This window comes from Palaemon carinicauda, chromosome 34 (assembly GCF_036898095.1).
Source record: "Palaemon carinicauda isolate YSFRI2023 chromosome 34, ASM3689809v2, whole genome shotgun sequence".
Classification (NCBI taxonomy): domain Eukaryota; kingdom Metazoa; phylum Arthropoda; class Malacostraca; order Decapoda; family Palaemonidae; genus Palaemon; species Palaemon carinicauda.
In genome coordinates this window covers 77,387,031-77,407,506 of record NC_090758.1, presented here as the reverse complement: position 1 = coordinate 77,407,506, position 20,476 = coordinate 77,387,031, and the positions used below count along the sequence as shown (strand labels likewise).

Sequence of the window (20,476 nt, the reverse complement as noted above, 5' to 3'; positions counted from 1 at the left end):
AGGCTTTTCGAAGGAGGCAGCCAGTGCGATTGCCAGAGCAAGAAGGGTTTCCACTCGTAGAGTCTACCAGTCTAAGTGGGAGGTCTTCCGAAGCTGGTGTAGAGCCAATTCTATATCCTCTACCAATACCTCTGTGATCCAAATAGCTGACTTCCTTCTACATCTTAGGAATGAGAGATCCCTTTCAGCACCTACGATTAAAGGATATAGGAGTATGTTGGCTTCAGTTCTCCGCCACAGAGGTTTGGACCTGTCTTCCAACAAGGACCTTCAAGACATTCTTAAGTCTTTTGAGACGTCTAAAGAACGTCGTCTTTCCACTCCAGGCTGGAATCTAGACGTAGTCTTAAGGTTCCTTATGACATCTAGGTTCGAACCTCTCCAGTCAGCTTCCTTCAAGGACCTTACCCTCAAGACTCTTTTTCTCGTTTGCCTTGCAACAGCTAAGAGAGTCAGTGAGGTTCATGCCTTCAGCAAGAACATTGGTTTCACAACCGAATCTGCAACATGTTCTTTTCAGCTTGGATTCCTAGCAAAGAACGAGCTTCCTTCACGTCCTTGGCCTAGATCGTTCGAAATACCTAGCCTCTCCAACATGGTAGGTAACGAACTAGAGAGAGTTCTTTGCCCTGTCAGAGCTCTCAAATATTATCTTAAGAGGTCTAAACCTATTCGAGGACAGTCAGAAGCCTTATGGTGTGCCATCAAGAAACCCTCGAGACCCATGTCCAAGAATGGGCTTTCGTATTATATAAGGCTTCTGATCAGAGAAGCACATTCTCACTTAAAGGAGGAAGACCTTGCATTGCTGAAGGTAAGGACCCACGAAGTAAGAGCCGTAGCTACTTCGATGGCCTTTAATAAAAACCGTTCTCTGCAGAGCATAATGGATGCAACCTATTGGAGGAGCAAGTCAGTGTTTGCATCATTTTATCTGAAAGATGTCCAGTCTCTTTACGAGAACTGCTACACCCTGGGACCATTCGTAGCAGCGAGTGCAGTAGTAGGTGAGGGCTCAGCCACTACATTCCCTTAATCCCATAACCTTTTTTAACCTTTCTCTTGAATACTTTTATTGTTGTTTTTATGGTTGTTACGGTAGGCTAAGAAGCCTTCCGCATCCTTGGATTTGGCGGGTGGTCTATTCATTCTTGAGAAGCGCCTGGGTTAGAGGTTTTGTAGAGGTCCTTTAGTAGGGGTTGCAACCCTATATACTTTAGCACCTTTGGGTTGATTCAGCCTCCAAGAGGAACGCTGCGCTCAGTAAGGAAGACGAACTTAAAAAAGAGGCAGAGTAACGGTTCAATTCGACTTCCTTACCAGGTACTTATTATTTCACTGTTATTTGAGATAACTGTTATATGAAATATGGGATACTTAGCTATCCTTTAATCTTGTACACTGGTTTTCACCCACCCCCCTGGGTGTGAATCAGCTACATGATTATCGGGTAAGTTTAATATTGAAAAATGTTATTTTCATTAGTAAAATAAATTTTTGAATATACTTACCCGATAATCATGATTTAATTGACCCTCCCTTCCTCCCCATAGAGAACCAGTGGGACCGAGGAATAATTGAGGAGGTGTCAACAAGAAGTACTTGAGTACCTGGCCACAGGTGGCGCTGGTAAGTACACCCCCTTCTAGTATTGTGATAGCTGGCGTATCCCTCCATAGAATTCTGTCGGGCAACGGAGTTGACAGCTACATGATTATCGGGTAAGTATATTCAAAAATTTATTTTACTAATGAAAATAACATATTTTGACCAAGGATGGCACATGGCCTACCATTTTCATCCCAACAACAGACCCGTTCAAGGGGCTGTGATTGAGCAGAAACTCCCAAGCATCTGAAATGGTTTCTGGAAGACTGTCAAAAAAACGTCTTGTATGTCATCAAGTACAGTAACACCTTTTTGGGTGTTTGAGGATGGATCCTTAAGGAAAAGTTCTCAAGTCCTTGAACTCTACTTCATCCAAAAGAATGTCTACAACCCTACAACGAAACACATTCGTGCAAAGCAAGTAGATGCATCCAATTCCAGGGGTAACCCCCGGATTCCTCCTCCTCTGCATCCATTGTAGCACTGACTCCTACAGACTCTTTCCCATCACTAAACCTGGAGGATAAAGCTTGAAGAGGAAACCACATCCCCTTGGCTTGAATGCACAAGGGCCCAGGCACAGCAAGACACTCAAGTTGGAATGTGGAGGGAACAGGGAACATGAGAAACACAGGAGCTCTCAGAACTGGCAGGTCCTTGGAAAGAACCATCATGGAAAGAGCAGACTGAACCCTCGACTATCTTGATGATTATTTTGATATTCACAGGGGATGCAAGCTATCCAAACCCAGGAGGGATGGTAGCCTGCACAGAGGTACATGAATAAAAGGGGGCCCATCCTCATCATCATATCTTATTGCATGGATCCAATGCATGGATCTGGCATTTGCTTCCTGTAGATATAGATCAGAGCATGCAGGTCCCAGTGCGCAACAGCGGAGGATTTGGTAAATGTTGTGGGGTGATTCACCAATCAACATTGGTAACATACCGCCACTTCTGAAGTCTATCTCCTGTTTTCTCGACCTTAGATCTTTCTCTATTTAAGGTGGCCCAATCCCTTCTGTTAAGGGACTCCACAATGTAGGTTTATGCCTACAAAGATAGAACCTTCTGAGTCATTTATATGGGTTACTCCTAGTCTCGTTTTCTCTACAACAAGACAATCAAATAAAAAGGTTTTGATTGCATCATGTGGCGACGTAGAACGCCTGCACATGACGCTTCTTCCCAACACTCCTGGTCGTGAAGTTAAGAGGACGTACCTCACTTCCTCTCTGCGATCAGACATCTGCACCTGCCCTCGATATACCCTTATAGTGCTTAGTGCTTGTTCCTTCCGTGTTTTTAATATTCACTGTCACTTGCGTATCTACCATTATTTATGAGTTATGAGTGAGTCATTATCATCATCATTTCAGCCTTCAAAAGTCCTTTGTTGGATGTAGGCCTTCCCCAGGTTTCTCCACAGACTTCTATTGCAAGCTATTCTGTGCCACTGTTGCTTATGTTGGTCTAAGTCATCTCGCCAGCGGGTTTTTTGTCTTCCTTGGTTTCTTGTGTATCCTCGGGGTGTCCAAAAGGTTGTTCGTGATGTCCATCGGTTGTCTGTCATCCTGGCAATGTGCCCTGCCCAGTTCCATTTGAGCTTGCTAATGGTTTCAAGGATATGAGTGAGTAAGCTATGACTAGTAAGTTGAATGTTATGTGTTCATGCCCACCCGTGAGGGGCACCCTGTGGTACTTTCATGAGCCGAGTAGATGTCGATCCGCTCCTGGTTTGTCCTTGCCGTGGTACAAGATATTCAGTGGAATCGCCACGCGAGTACCGTAGGGAGTGGCTGACCTCCCAGTGGGAGAGATATCGTTCTCGTCGCAAGAAACTATCTAAGAGAGATCGTTCTCCTTCCTCGTCTTCAGCCAGCAACAGAAAGAAATGAAAGATCAGTTCTGTGGCAAACGTTATCCCCCATCCGGGTCTCTTGTGACAGGAACCCTCCAAGCCTAATAGTGCTGTGAAGTCCAGCTGTGACCGAGTTGTGGAATGATCTTCCTAATCGGGTAGTTGAATCAGGAGAACTTCAAAAGTTCAAAGTTGCAACAAATGTTTTTATGTTGAACAGGCTGATACGAGTCTTTTTATAGTTTATATATGACATATCTGTTTTGACGTTGTTACTGTTTTTAGAATGATTTATTGTTAATCTGTTCTCATCATTTATTTATTTCCTTTCCTCACTGGGCTATTTTTCCCTATTGGAGCCCTTGGGCTTATAGCATATTGCTTTCCCAACTAGGAGGGTTGTAACTTGGCTAGTAATAATAATGATAATTCCCAGAACTTTACCGATTAACAACTCGGCCAGGTAGAACGTTCAGATTAACCCTTTTACCCCCAGGCTATTTGGAACTTTCCAACCTTTAACCCCCAGGGGTTATTTTTTTTCATACACATTTTGCAGTATATTTTTTTTAAACTGCTCTAACAGCCTTAATTTTTGTCATAGAGAGGTCAGGTTGGTCTCATTCTCTTGGAAAATGCCTGAAGTTTCTCAAAAAATTATCAAAAATATGTAAAAAAAAAAAATTAAATAGCAGTTTTTTGCAAGGACGTACCGGTACATCCATGGGGGTAAAGGGATGAGATTTGTGAAACGTACCAGTACGTCCTTTGGGGGTAAAAGGGTTAACAAGCCTGTACACGCCGATGATTCTAAGCGTGAAGACATTACTTTAAGCACCTTAGATTGAGCAGTCCAAACTGGTTGTCAATCCCAAACATCACGATGTCATGAGACGAGCCGCCATCTTCACAGGTGAGAGTATTTCTCCACAACATAACCATGTTTATGCATAATATGTTCCTACCATAACCTCTTAAGCTAGTTTATGATCAATGCTCCCCAGGGGGCGTGATACATTGACATCCCATTATTTCAGAGCTCCCCCGGACCTTTATAAGCATCCGGCTAGGGCTCACGATAACAAGGCCCTACTTATGCTAATAACAAACCTGCCTTATGCTAATAGCATACCCATTACTTTTCATGATGAGTCACACACTTAATGTTCGTAATGCTTCGCAGGTTACATGTTCTATGGAATGACACTTTGTTTCAGATAATTCTTTGCAAGAACAGAGAATGGATAAGGGGGAAGGAGCTTTTCCCCACTTCCCATGAGTCGCAGGGGAAGGAGCTTTTCCCCACTTCCCATGAGTCGCAGGGGAAGGAGCTTTTCCCCACTTCCCATGAGTCGCAGGGGAAGGAGCTTTTCCCCACTTCCCATGAGTCGCAGGGGAAGGAGCTTTTCCCCACTTCCCATGAGTCGCAGGGGAAGGAGCTTTTCCCCACTTCCCATGAGTCGCAGGGGAAGGAGCTTTTCCCCACTTCCCATGAGTCGCAGGGGAAGGAGCTTTTCCCCACTTCCCATGAGTCACAGGGGAAGGAGCTTTTCCCCACTTCCCACGAGTCGCATCTCCGTCTGACACAGACGAGGTGACTCAAGTTAGATGTCGGACAAGGCCCACGCCATGGGCACTTAGTGGCAACATACGGAGAATTTTCTCTCTCTCCTTATAAACCGAGTTCAGAGAGGAACTTATATTCTTCATCCCTGCACTCTATTGCTAAGAGGCGAATACTCTTATAACAGAAGTGAACTATTACTTTATAGTTTTACAATGTCTGAATGTGCGTGGATGTAGTACGATAGAGAGTAAAAGATGAGAGATTGGATGTACGTTTAGGAATAGAAGGATGGATATTTTAGCCTTGTGTGAGACAAAGATAAAAGGGAAGGTTGAGGTGATGTTTGGTGAAGTGACTGGTAGAGTATCTGGGATTGAAAGAGGAAGAACAAGAGAGGGTGTGGCTTTATTGCTGAATGAATGGATGACAGGTAAAGTAGTGAGTAAGGGTTAGGTTGGGTAGGGAATATTGGGCTTCTGTTAGTGGGCATGGGCTAGGTTGTGAGAAAAAAGAAGAGTGGAATGAATTAACTAAGTGTGTAGAAGGACTACGTAGAAGAAATTGTGTCCTTGTGATGGGTGACTTGAATGCCAGAGTGAGTGCAGGGGTAGTAGAAGGTGTCATTGGAAAGTATGGCGTACCAAGCGAAAATGAGAGTGGTGAGAGACTGGTAGATATGTGTGTTGAGCAAGAGCTGGTAATAAGTTGCGGTTTTTATCAAAAAGAAAGATAATAACAAGTATATATGGGTAAGAGTGGCAAACGGAAGAGTGGTAGAAAGGGCATTAATGGATTAGGTGTCGATAACAAGAAGGATATTTGGAAGATTGAATGATGTGCACGTGTTTAGGGGTATAGCTAATTAGTTGTAGCAAAAGAGTGGGGAAGGGGAAGGGAGGTAGTGAAGGTTGAAGAGTTGAAAAAACAGGCATAAAGTGAATATCAAGAAAGGTTGGAAGTGGCATATGACAGGGTAAAAAGGGAAAGAAAGTGATGATCTAGAGAAAGAGTGGAAGTTGGTAAAAGAAAATTTTGTTGGGTTTGCAAGTGATGTGTGTGGCAAGATTATTGTTGGAGGCAGCATGAGGAAGGGTAGTGAATGGTGGAATGAAGGAGTGAAGGTAAAAGAGGAAGAGAAAAGGAGGGCATTTGAAGAATGGCTGCAGAGTAATAGTGTAGAGAAGTATGAAAGATCTAGAGAGAAAAATGTGGAAGTAAAATGTAAGGTAGCTGAGGCAAAGAGGGTAGCTGACCTGAGGTGGGGTCAAGGATTGGGTAGTTCATATGAAGAAAATAAAAAGAAGTTTTGGAAAGAAGTGAAGAGAGTAAGGAAGGGTGGTTCGAGAATTGAAGAGACAGTGAAAGATGGAAATGGAAAGTTGTTAAAAGGAGAGGAGGCAAGGAAAAGGTGGGCGGAATATTTTGAAAGGTTGCTGAATATTGGGGATAATAGGGAGGCAGATATAATTGCTGTTGCAAGTGTCGAGGTGCCGGTGATGGGAGATGAGAATGAGAGAGAGATTACAAGAGATGAAGTGAAGAGAGCACTAGAAATGAGAGCAGCAAAAGCACCTTCTATGGATAGTGTGAGGGCTGAGACGTTTAAAGGAAGGGGGTGTGACTACTTGAATGGTTGGTGATATTGTTTAATACATGTTTTAAGTTGTCAATGGTACCAGTAGATTGGGTTTGTGGTGTATTGTTTTACTATACAAAGGTAAGTGAGATGTGCATGCGTGTTGTAATTGGAGGAGTATTAGTTTGTTAAGTGTGGTGGGAAAAGTGTATGGTAGAGTGCTAATTAATAGGATTAAGGATAAAACAGAGAATGCAATCTTAGAAGTACAGGGTGGTTTTAGAAGAGATAGGGAATGTATGGATAAGATTTTTACAGTTAGGCAGGTAAGGGAGAAATATTTAGCCAATAGTAAGGAAGTGTATGTTGCATTTATTGATCTAGAGAAAGCTTATTATAGAGTTGATAGGGAAGTGATGTGGAATGTGAGAAGATTATATGGAATTGGTGGAAGGTTGCTGCAATCAGGCAAGAGTTTATACAAGGCAGTAAAGCGTGTGTTAGGATTTAATGAAGCGACTTAGTGGTTTCCAGTGAGTTGGGCTGCGACAGGGATGTGTGATGTCACCATGGTTGTTCAATTTGTTTGTTGATGGAGTGGTGAGAGAGGTGAATGCTCGAGCGCTTGGTCGAGGACTGAAACTGATAGATGAGAATGATCATAGGTGGGAGGGGGATCAGTTGCTGTTTGCAGATGATACTGTATTGGTTGCAGACTCGGAGAAGCTTGGTCGTTTAGTGACCGAGTTTGGGAGGGTGTGTGAGAGAAGGAAGTTGAGACTTAATGTCGGTAAGAGTCAGGTTATGAGATGCACGAGAAGGGAGCGTGGTGTTAGGTTGAATTTCATGTTGAATGGAGAGTTACTTGAGGAGGTGGATCAGTTCAAGTACTTGGGGTCTGTTGTTGCAGCAAATGGTGGAGTGGAAGCAGATGTACGTCAGAGAGTGAATGAAGGATGCAAAGTGTTGGGGGCAGTTAAAGGAGTAGTAGAAAATAGAGGGTTGGGCATGATTGTAAAGAGAGTTCTGTATGAGAAAGTGATTGTACCAACTGTGATGTATGGATCGAAGTTGTTGGGAATGAAAGTGACGGAGAGACAGAAATTGAATGTGTTCAAGATGAAGTGTCAGAGGAGTATGGCTGGTGTATCTCGATTAGATAGAGTTAGGAACGAAGTAGTTAGGGTGAGAAGTGTAAGAAGTGAATAAAGCTAGAGTGGATATGAATGTGTTGAGGTGGTTTGGACATGTAGATCGACATGTCAATTAGGAGTCTAACAAAATGCCCTTCTTGTACAATAACTGAAGAAAAGATAGTTGCCGGGCGAGAAACAAACTTCCAGGTAAGTGTTTTCTTTAGTGTTAGTGTCAGCAGTTGATGTGTTTTTAGTGAGCAGATGAATTCGGCATTGGAGGTGATGTGGGTGGAACCCGTTGTTTCGCCACATACGGGCAGAGTCCGTGCTTTACACGTTGATACACTAGCCCTGCGGCAGGGAAAAAGGCATCTCTTTGGTATATCGCGTCATATTGGATTCCCTATTATAGTCTTTACGGGAAATACTTGGGAACCACACAACTGCTTGACTCCCGAAAAATCAGCTAAAAACTGAAACATTTTACTGGGCTCCACAAGGTACTAGAAGAGTTGGAAGGCCCAGGCCTACATGGCTGAGGACTATGAAGCATGAAGTTGGAGAGTATTAATGGAGAAGTATGGAATTAAAAGCTCAAGTTGACGACGGGCAAAATCTAATCGAGGCCCTTAGCGTCAATAGGCGTAGGAGATGATGATGATGAAAAAATTAAACAATCATTAGCTATAACTATCTCAATGTTCTTTATACTCTAATTCAGTGGTTCCCAACCTTCTTCCAGTAGTGACCCCATTTCAGCTTGACCATACTTTATGCGACCCCACTTAAATATCAAGGCTACCTGTATACTCTTTTTTTTAGATAAAAGAATATAATTGATTAAAGTACACTGTTTATCATTGAATAGCAAAAACCACCAAAAGCACTTATATATGATATATAATTTCTTTATACAAGTCACACTGCATGATAAAATGTTATTGATATGAGTATCTCAATCCGCAGTGATGTTTTCGATAAAGCACAACGTAGTTCATCTTCAGCATGGAGATTAGTTCTCAGCTTCGACTTTATTAAAAGTACAAATGAAAAGGTCACTTCACACATATGTCGAAGAAGAGGGCATAACATTTTAAGCATACCTTCAGCCAAATTTGGATGTCGACGTAACTGCTTTATCCAAAACTGAATCTCTGTTAGGGAATCAAAGTCAGCTTTGGCACTGTCAGATCTAATAATATCAGTAAACTCCTATGGATATCTTTCAGGAAAATTTTCAAACGGTTTATTTGAGGTAACGTGTGGGATAACTGAGGCTTTTCTGGAAAATATTGACTAAATTCCTCTTTTAAGGTCTCAAAGAAGAAAAATGATTAAACTTTGAAAACTGTTTGAATGGAATATCAGTGTCATTTTATTCAACTGATGCATTTAATGTGGGAAACATGCACAAATTTCTTCTTCTTCATTTACTCCAAAAGATCCAGACTTCATTTGGAAGGCCTTTAGTTTTTCTTTCTGAAGTGGAAGATTAAGAATATTCAAAATTGTGAGAAATCTATTAAGTATGCAGTTTTTGCCCAATTATTCATATCAACTAAGAAACTCCAGTTTGTAACATAATTTCATACTTAGAATACATTTTTTATGACACACTTTAGCAAACAAGCGGTTGTTCAATGCATTTGACTTTATAAAGTTAACTGCTTTAACAACTGATTGCATAACTTTTAAAATCTTTGGCAATGTTTACGGAGAAAATACTTAACGATGTATCGTGCAATGAATTCCAACAACTTCTGGAGAAACATTCTTTACCTTCTGTTGAAACCCTTATCTACGACCTAGAATAGAAGGTGCACCATCGGTACACATTCCACCGACATTTTCCCACATCAATCCCCTTTATTTCAAGAAATTTTCCTATTTTCTTTTTTAATACACCAAAGCTTTAGTTGTATCTAATGGTGAATTTAAAATCAGTCATTTAAAACTTGATAATGATAACTATGATGATAGGAGGGAAAATGCTATGAAAACATATAATTATAAACACAAATGTGTCTTATACATAGTATATATATATATATATATATATATATATATATATATATATATATATATATATATATATATATATATATATATATATATATATATAGTGCACACACATGTATATACACAGATACATAAGGAATTTTAGACTATACTACGTAACTGTATTTTAAGTAATCACCAACGACTCGTATGTCATTTCTGTCTTATATATACATGTCTTACTACAGCTTAGGTTTAAAAGCAACAATATTTTCGGCATATTTGACTATTTTGAGTTTCCTAATTTGGAGTTAAAATATAATTTTTGATAAATATAATTAATAGATATTTCAAATATCAAAAACTTTCTATTACATAAATACAAACATAAACATCAGATATAAATTTAAATAATGAAATTTATAACAATCTTGAACCTAAGAATGCTCCATACCTATAAATTTCCAAATACAAATTCATTGTTTGTTCAAGCCGACTGGTAGCACATTGACACAGACATACCAGATGCAATCTTTTTAATTAACAAAAATTATCAGAAACAGACATATATATATATATATATATATATATATATATATATACATATTTATATGTGTATATATATATATATATATATATATATATAAATATATATATATATATATATATGTGTGTGTATATATGTACACACACATATTATATATATATATATATATATATATATATATATATATATATATGTGTGTGTGTGTATATACGTACACATATATTATATATATGGGTGTATATATATATATATATATATATATATATATATATATATATATATATATATATATATATATATATAATGTGTATATATATATATATATATATATATATATATATATATATATATATATATATATATATATATATATATTTGTGTGTGTGTATGTATACAAAACACAGGATGGGACCAGATATAAAATACAGATTTGTTAAATCTATGGATAAACCCTATAAGTGCTCTCCACAGAGATAATCGTTCTTATTAAACCTTTTCTATACAAAATGATCTGAGAAAGGCCAATAGACAGCAATGTAATGTATGTACATGTGAACGATCGGCCCAGTTAATCGCCACATTAAGGTATGTGCAAAAAAGGGAAACAACTCAGTTTGAGTATGGTCATTCTATCCTTCCTTTTTTAGATTTATATATAAAATTTTTGGTAAAGCCTACTGAATCCTTTTAATCCAATGATATAAGCCAACACCCATTAGATTATTATCATGCCTTCACGACCCCAAGAAAATTGCTTGCCGACCCCAATTGGGGTCGCGACCCCAGGGTTGGGAACCACTGCTCTAATTAACCCCTCGAACCCCAAAGGACGTAATCTACATCAACTATTTCTACTCATTTAGGCGTCCAGTAATTACTGTACCATTCATTTCTTTTCCTTTCATTATACACATAATGTATGTGAAAATTTCACAAAATATGTTATTTTTATTAGTAAAATAAATTTTTGAATATACTTACCCGATAATCATGTAGCTGTCAACTCCGTTGCCCGACAGAATTCTATGGAGGGATACGCCAGCTATCACAATACTAGAAGGGGGTGTACTTACCAGCGCCACCTGTGGCCAGGTACTCAAGTACTTCTTGTTGACACCTCCTCAATTATTCCTCGGTCCACTGGTTCTCTATGGGGAGGAAGGGAGGGTCGATTAAATCATGATTATCGGGTAAGTATATTCAAAAATTTATTTTACTAATAAAAATAACATTTTTCAATATTAAACTTACCCGATAATCATGTAGCTGATTCACACCCAGGGGGGTGGGTGAAAACCAGTGTACAAGATTAAAGGATAGCTAAGTATCCCGTATTTCATATAATCAGTTATCCACAATAACAATGAAATAATAAGTACCTGGTAAGGAAGTCGACTTGAACCGTTACTCTGCCTTTAATAAGATCGTCTTCCTTACTGAGCGCAGCGTTCCTCTTGGGAGGCTGAATCAACTCAAAGGTGCTAAAGTATACAGGGCTGCAACCCATACTAAAGGACCTCATCACAACCTTTAACCTCGGCGCTTCTCAAGAAAGAATTGACCACCCGCCAAATCAACAAGGATGTGGAAGGCTTCTTAGCCGACCGTACAACCCATAAAAAGTATTCAAGAGAAAGGTTAAAAGGTTATGGGATTATGGGAATGTAGTGGCTGAGCCCTCGCCTACTACTGCATTCGTTGCTACGAATGGTCCCAGGGTGTAGCAGTACTCGTAAAGAGACTGGACATCTTTGAGATAGAATGATGCGAACACTGACTTGCTTCTCCAATAGGTTGCATCCATAACACTCTGCAGAGAATGGCTCTGTTTGAAGGCCACTGAAGTAGCCACAGCTCCCACTTCATGTGTCCTTACCTTCAGCAAAGCAAGGTCTTCTTCCTTCAGATGAGAATGTGTTTCTCTAATCAGAAGCCTGAATAGTAAGAAACTGAGTTCTTAGAACTTGGAAAAGAAGGTTTCTTGATAGCACACTATAAGGCTTCTGATTGTCCTTGTAAAGGTTAAGACCTTTTTAGATAGTACCTAAGAGCTCTAACTGGGCAAAGTACTCTCTTCAGATCATTCCCCACCAAGTTGGACAGGCTTGGGATCTCGAACGACTTAGGCCAAGGACGTGAAGGAAGCTCGTTTAGCAAAAACCGAGCTGCAAGGAACATGTAGCCGTTTCAGATGTGAAAACAATGATCCTGCTGAAGGCGTGGATCTCACTTACTCTTTTAGCTGTTGTCAAGCACACGAGGAAAAGAGTTTTTAATGTGAGGTCCTAAAAAGAGGCTGATTGGAGAGGTTCAAATCTTGATGACATAAGGAACCTTAGGACCACGTCTAGATTCCAGCCTGGAGTGGACAACCGACGTTCCTTTGAGGTCTCAAAAGACCTAGGGAGGTCCTGTAGATCTTTGTTGGTGGAAAGATCCAAGCCTCTGTGGCGGAAAACCGCTGCCAACATACTTCTGTAACCCTTGATCGTAGGAGCTGAAAGGGATCTTACTTTCCTTAGATATAACAGGAAGTCAGCAATCTGGGTTACAGTGGTACTGGTTGAGGAAACTGCATTGGTCTTGTACCAGCTACGGAAGACTTCCCCTATAGACTGATAGATTCTGAGAGTGGATGTTCTCCTTGCTTTGGCAATCGCTCTGGCTGCCTCCTTTGAAAAGCCCCTAGCTCTTGAGAGTCTTTCGAAAGTCTGAAGGCAGTCAGACGAAGAGCGTGGAGGATTGGGTGTACCTTCTTTACGTGAGGTAGACTTAGAAGGTTCACTCTTAGAGGAAGAGTCCTGGGAATGTCGACCAGCCATTGCAGTACCTCTAAGAACCATTCTCTCGCGGGCCAGAGCGGAGCCACCCAACGTCAGCCGTGTCCCTTTGTGAGAGGAGAACTTCCGAAGTACCCTGTTGACAATCTTGAACGGCAGGAATGCATACAGGTCGAGATGGAACCAATCCAGCAGAAAAGCATCCACGTGAACTGCTGCTGGGTCTGGAATCGGAGAACAATACAACAGGAGTCTCTAGGTTATCGAGGTAGTGAACAGATCTATGGTTGGCTGACCCCACAGGGCCCAAAGTCTGCTGCAAACATTCTTGAGAAGGGTCCACTCTGTGGGGATGACCTGACCCTTCCGTCTGAGGTGATCTGCCATGACATTCATACCGCCCTGAATGAACCTCGTTACCAGTTAGCTTTCGATCTTTAGACCAGATGAGTAGGTCCCTTGCGATCTAGAATAACTTCCACGAAAGAGTCCCTCCCTGCTTGAAGATGTAAGCCAGGGCTGTGGTGTTGTCAGAGTCCACCTCCACCACTTTGTTAAGCTGGAGGGACTTGAAGTTTATCAAGGCCAGAATAACCGCCAACAACTCCTTGCAATTGATGTGAAGTGTCCTTTGCTCCTGATTCCATGTTCCCGAGCATTCTTGTCCGTCCAAAGTCGCACCCCAGCCCGTGTCTGATGCGTCCGAGAGGAGACGGCGGTCGTGTTTCTGAACAGCCAAAGGTAGACTTCCTTGAGAAGAAAGCTGTTCTTACACCACGCGAGAGAAGACCTCCTCTCTTCGGAAACAGGAACTGAGACCGTCTCTAGCGTCATGTCCTTTATCCAGTGAGCAGCTAGATGATACTGAAGGGAGGGGAGGTGGAGTCTCCCTAACACGATGAACAGGGCCAGCGATGAAAGTGTCCCTGTTAGACTCATCCACTACCTGACTGAGCATCGGTTCCTTCTCAGCATGCTCTGGATGCATTCTAGGGCTTGGAAGATCCTTGGGGCCGACGGAAAAGTCCGAAAAGCTCGACTCTGAAGATCCATACCCAAGGAGACAATGGTCTGGGATGGAACGAGCTGAGACTCCTCAAAATTGACCAGGAGGCCCAGTTCCTTGGTCAGATCCATAGTCCATTTGAAAATCTCCAGACAGCGACGACTTGTGGGAGCTCTTAAAAGCCAGTCGTCTGACGGAGCCGGACACAAGATCATGGTACTGCTGCACAGTCTGTGAACTGTCAATCATGGGCAAGCGAGGAAGTACAGTGACAACCCGAATCTGTCTAGACTGTCTGGGTCGTACAGACAACTCCTTATCGGGTTGCTGAGGTTGCCGCACTGCGTCACAACAAGTCACTTCTGTTGGTTGTTGAACGTCTTCCCCGTGACACATTGACTCCGTAAACAAAAAATCCTCTAACAAGGACTAAGCTTGGACTGCATGTCTTGCAACACAGCTCAAGGTCTATGGGAGAAGGTGTGGTAACAGACGGGATTAGCGACTGAAGTGGAACCATTACCTTCCCTGGAAGCATGTTATGCTTAAATAAAAGTCCATAGGAGGCTATGCAGCTAAAGGCTCCCTCCAAATGACAGAGTCCTCAAGGGAATATCAGAAGGAGGGAGAAAAGAACTTTCTCATCTACAGGGACCATATCCTAGAAAAGCTAAGTTCTCTCAGTGAGGGTTCACTGGTGCAAAAGCAGCAGACTAGAAGGCAACGTTATGAAACTGCTTGACAGTCTAGTGAGTTGGCAACAACCAAAGATGTGTGACTGAGAAGCATGCGGTAAGGTATGCAGAGCATGTTGTATGCAGAGTATGCTGTATGCAGAGCATGCTGTATGTAGAGCATGTTGTATGCAGAGCATGCTGAATGCAGAGCATGCTGTATGCAGAGCATGTTGTATGCAGAGCATGCTGAATGCAGAGCATGCTGTATGCAGAGCATGTTGTATGCAGAGCATGCTGTATGCAGAGCATGCTGTATGTAGAGCATGTTGTATGCAGAGCATGCTGAATGCAGAGCATGCTGTATGCAGAGCATGTAGTATGCAGAGCATGCTGTAAGCAGAGCATACTGTATGTAGAGCATGCTGTAAGGTAGGCAGAGCGTGTGCATGGCGTTTAACATTTCTCAGAAATTCCATGACCAGTGCTAGAGTGCTTTATGCATGCTTGCATGGGGTTTTAATATCAACATAATATTTACCTTACATTCATAACTCATGATTCATATTTTTGCCATATTTTGCGATATTGTTAAAAATATATTGCAAGGAATACAAATATATTTTTATAAGTAATACAAATAACCTCCATTATCATAAGGTTTGAAAATGGAGGTAAGGTATGCTGAACAGCAGAGTCAGAACGAGCTGGAACAACAATAGTTGTGGTTTCCTCTTCAAGACTCTGTTGAGGGAACACCTGAGGCTCAGTCTGCAAAGGCTGATCAAAGGAAGTAGCAGAAGGTAGGCGCATGGGTGGAGGAGGCTGACTCCTAGCATGAGTGGTTGAACCCAAGGGTTGCGCTTGCTGAGCGGTGGGCGGAAGCGGAGTAGCAAGTTCCTGTTCCTGTGGTGTGAGCGGAGCGCGATGAGGTAGAGGCTGCGCAGAACAAGGTAAATGTCTCGCAAGCTGAGGCTCCTGAGGCGCAAGGCTAAGGTGTAGTGGTGCTTGCCTTGTGGAGGGTTGAGCTCGCTGCAGCGAGAGCTGAGGAGACTGACTCATGGACGGGAGAGGTTGTTGTACCTCAACCGAGAGTTGCATCACTGGTGGAGCAGCAAGTGGAGGCGGAGGAAGAGAGGTATAATCCTCCTGATCCCATTGTAAAGGTTGCCTTAAGGAAGGCGGAGGCTGAACACCACTGGGAACAGCAAACTCAGAACGTGGCTCAACATCGTACGCCTGGCAGGTGGTACTGCGATCAGGCGGAGCGAGCGCAGGCGGAGCGAGCGCAGGCGGAGCGAGCGCAGGTGGAGGGAGTGTAGGCGGAGGCGGAGGCGCAACACTCTCAGCCCGACACTCACGCATCAAGACCGAAAGTTATGACTGCATGGATTGCAGTAGAGTCAACTTGGGGTCGGCAGACACTAAGGTCTGCTGAGGTAAAGCCTTAACAGCAGAGATCTGTTGCGGCAGAACCTTACTCCTCTTAGGCGGAGTGCATTCAACAGATGACTGAGGAGAGTCAGAGCTAACCCAATGACTGCATCCGGGTTGATGAACTCTAACTTCGTACGTCTGGCATAGGTCTGGACTTTACGTTTAAGAGGTCTTGAGACCTGAGACCAGCGTTTTCTCCCCTAAATTTCTTCTGCAGACGAGCAAAATAAGGGCTCAATCGTCTGCGGGTGGGAGTGACGGTCTCGGTAAGACACGCCCACAACCACCGAGGATACTTCTGTGCGCCGATCAAGGCCTGCTGAACCCTTTTGTCCTTCGACATTGCTTCTCCCCTGGGCTTGGGAGCTTGCAAGAGGTCCCGGACTGGGAGGACGACTGGCGCGCACAGAAGTACCCTCACGCACAACACTGACACAATTTGCGCTAATCACTTATCACTTTGATTTTCTGTTTGCACTTATTTCACTGAACTCGAAACTTTAAGTGGTTTGTACCTGAAACACGCAATTCTATCCTTTCTCAAAAGTTAGTAATTGCGAAAACAGAATTACAATGTAACAGAAAAATCTAATGAAAGATAGATAATTCAGTGGCTGGAAAGAGACTAAACACTAGATCACTCTAGAAACGTTTACCTTCTTCCCCTAAAGAGACTAGGGAGAAGAGCAAAAACGATAACAACGTTACTCGCTTGAATGAAACGTTTATCCTCCTCTTTCTCCCTCCGTCTCTATCTCTCTCTCTCTCTCTCTCTCTACTTAGAATCTGAGAGAAGAGCCCAATCATATATATCGTTAAAACATATAATTGTTAAAGGAAAAAACTGAAATATTTCCCAAAATGAAAAGTTCCTTTATTAGGATTAAAACCATTAAGTTAAGAAAGAATGAACAAAACGCTAGACACGGTTACTCTTACTGCAACGTGAAACCGTGAAAATTCTTTCTCTATCGTAACGATAGAGCGCAAGTTGAACGTTCTGAACGTCAACAACTGCAGAGACAAAACAAAACGTTAGTTCAACTTTGAAAACAGTACGAGACTATCAAAGAAATTCTTTCAAAGACATTAAAATAGCATAATATGTTAACAGGTAAAACCAAAATGACGGGCTCAATGTTAATTAACTTCGGTACCAAGAAAAGACCGCCTACTATTAGGAAGGTCGAATATAAACAAATATAAAAATTAATTTTAATAAGTTTATAATAAAAGGAAGTTAATCGAAGAGGCCTATAAGAGGCGGAGAGATATAAAATAAATCTATAACTTTTGTTAAGCAAAATTAAGAAAGAGAGTCTATACTCTCTTAGACACCAACACTTCCGTCTAAGGGAAGGGTCGGCCATTTAAAGGTGAAAGAGAGTTCATACTCTCTTCGTCACCATAATTAATCAAATTAATTCCAAAAGCTAACTAAGCTAATATAGAAGTTTCCAGTAAAGCGACAGCCGAAATCAAAGAGAAATACTTCACCAAAGTCGTGAAAATACTCCAAGAACATAAGCGTATCCCCGAACGTCTTGCCGGAAGCACGACAGAGGAATAATTGAGGAGGTGTCAACAAGAAGTACTTGAGTACCTGGCCACAGGTGGCGCTGGTAAGTACACCCCCTTCTAGTATTGTGATAGCTGGCGTATCCCTCCATAGAATTCTGTCGGGCAACGGAGTTGACAGCTACATGATTATCGGGTAAGTTTAATATTGAAAAATATAAAATTATATACCATTGGTAAGTAAAATGACTCTGCTATAAGATAATAAATATTTTAAAGTCCTATTTTGTATAGTTTTTATGCTAAAAGAAGTTTAAGTACTGTCCAAAGAGAGGGCATGGGGCTCAAAAGGTTAAGAAAAAATACCAACTTAAGTAAATATTACCCAACAGGAAGATGTACTATAGTCCATTTCTTTTATCGAGGCAGATTTGCACCGACTCGCGGCGGTGCCCTTTTAGCTCGGAAAAGTTTCCTGATCGCTGATTGGTTAGAATTATGCACCGACACGCGGCGGTGCCCTTTTAGCTCGGAAAAGTTTCCTGATCGCTGATTGGTTAGAATTATCTCGTCCAACCAATCAGCGATCAGGAAACTTTTCCGAGCTAAAAGGGCAGCGCTGCGAGTCGGTGCCAATCTGCATCGCTAAAAGAAATTGACTATAGTTATAGAATACACTCAGTAACCCAATATTCGTCAGATACAGTACCGTACTTGAATTTTCCTTTTAGAGATAAAAGAAAAGCACCACGCTTGTCATGGGAGTAACTCTTGGACAGCTCGACACGCACGGAGGGAGGCCTTAAGTACTACTAGCAAAGTTCCGAAATATTGGCTCCTTTGGAATGGTGTGACTGGGCCATTTTTATCCTTCCAATTCATCTAAACCTGGAAGAAACCCTCAACTTTAGACTCAAAATAACATTAATATCACAAATTATTGGTAATTTGTATTTTTCCTAACATACTTACCGAGAACTACTTTCTTAAGAGTTACCTGGAACCTCCTCTCAACCGACCAGAGTTTTTTGTAGTTTACCCTACTCCCGTTTTCTGTGGTGATAGGCCTATGCAGATGGATACGTGCCCTGAGGGCAATCTCGAGGCAGGCCGCATGTTAGCTTGGGTCTCGACCTTCAGTAAGTTCTCTGGTCGCGTCGTGATATCATCTCGACGCTCTCCATATCTCAGTACATCAAAGTTATACAACCCTGAGTCTTTTACACAGAGGAGATAGTGGCAAAGCTGGAAACCACAGCAGTTAAAACTTTTATGACGAGGTGTAAACAGGTGGCCGGCAATTACCTCGCTGGGAGTGGGGAAGCGCCAACCCTCTGCTTGCCCACTGAGTAGTCACTTTTAACCCTTTTAACCCCAAAGGACGTACTGGTACGTTTCACAAAAGCCATCCCTTTACCCCCATGGACGTACCAGTACGTCCTTGCAAAAAAATGCTATAAAAATTTTTTTTTCATATTTTTGATAATTTTTTGAGAAAATTCAGGCATTTTCCAAGAGAATGAGACCAACCTGACCTCTATATGACAAAAATTAAGGCTGTTAGAGCAATTTAAAAAAAATATACTGCAAAATGTGCTGGGAAAAAAATAAGCCCCTGGGGGTTAAGGGTTGGAAATTTCCAAATACCTTGGGGGTAAAAGGGTTAAATGCAGCTTTGACTTTCCAGGGGGTTTGGTGATGGTGGGAAAGTATGAGTGAAGGACCCAGGTTTACATAGCTACAAAAGTTATGAATGATCTCCAAATTTGTCATTTGCTCTGGGTCATATACAAACCTTTGTTCTTTACATAGGAACCTCCTCCTTAGGTGGGAGGAAGGCCACCCGAGTTACCAAGAACTCGGACTTTTAAGTGCACCGGTGGTTTGACAGTATCAGCAGGTTCACGGCCCGTGCAACAAAGGATGTTATTATTATTATTATTATTATTTGTTAGGCTGCAACCCTAGTTGGAAAAGCAGGATGCTATAAGCCCAAGGGCTCCAACAGGGAAAACAGCCCAGTGAGGAAAGTAAACAATGAAAAAATTAATGGTTTTAAGAACAGCAACAATATTGAAATAAACATTTCCTATATAAACTATAAAAACGTTAACAAAACAAGAGGAGAAGAAACAAGAGAGAACAGTGTGCCCGAGTGTACCCTCAAGCAAGCGAACTCTAACCCAAGGCAGTGGAAGACCATGGTACAGAGGTTATGGCACTACCCAAGACTAGAGAACAATGGTTTGATTTCGGAGCGTCCTTCTCCAAGAAGAGCTGCTTACCATAGCTAAAGAGAAAATCAAACACAGAAAATCTGTGTTGTAAAAATAAGACATACTTACACCAATGGATTTGCATGGTTTTACCCATGAGACATATGAATATGAATGGGGCTGTCTGGTTAAAACACAAAAGCTACCGGTAAAGTACAGAAGGGCTTGCGTGCAAATAAATAGATTCCACCTGACAGGGTTTTTGATGCTGTGCTCCAACAGAAGGGAAGAGGCCAGTCGAAGGAAAGAGTTGGTCAATCTTCACTTTCATCCCAGTCTAACAAGTAACCTCCATTCTCAATCCAATGTTAAAATTTCCATTTAAAGGAGACAAGGGAGCTATACCATCTGCGGTGTAGCTACTATAGGTCCTAGCATAAAGGCGTCGATGGACCTGTGTGTCTACTGTATTCCGCGTGTAATGGGCAGTAAATATCATCAGTAGTTTCCACGCGCCTCCCTGGAGCACCTCTACAACAGGGATCCTTA

General features: G+C 41.8%; 1 long non-coding RNA gene across 1 annotated transcript in view; it reads right to left on the bottom strand.

The window, feature by feature from the left end:
• LOC137626492 (uncharacterized) overlaps nucleotides 1–20,476 on the bottom strand; it is a 70,389-nt gene that overhangs the window by 13,615 nt on the left and 36,298 nt on the right. The window contains exon 3 of the long non-coding RNA XR_011041041.1: nucleotides 18,421–18,599. This is a non-coding gene — a long non-coding RNA (uncharacterized lncRNA). The remainder of the gene's footprint in view (nucleotides 1–18,420; nucleotides 18,600–20,476) is intronic.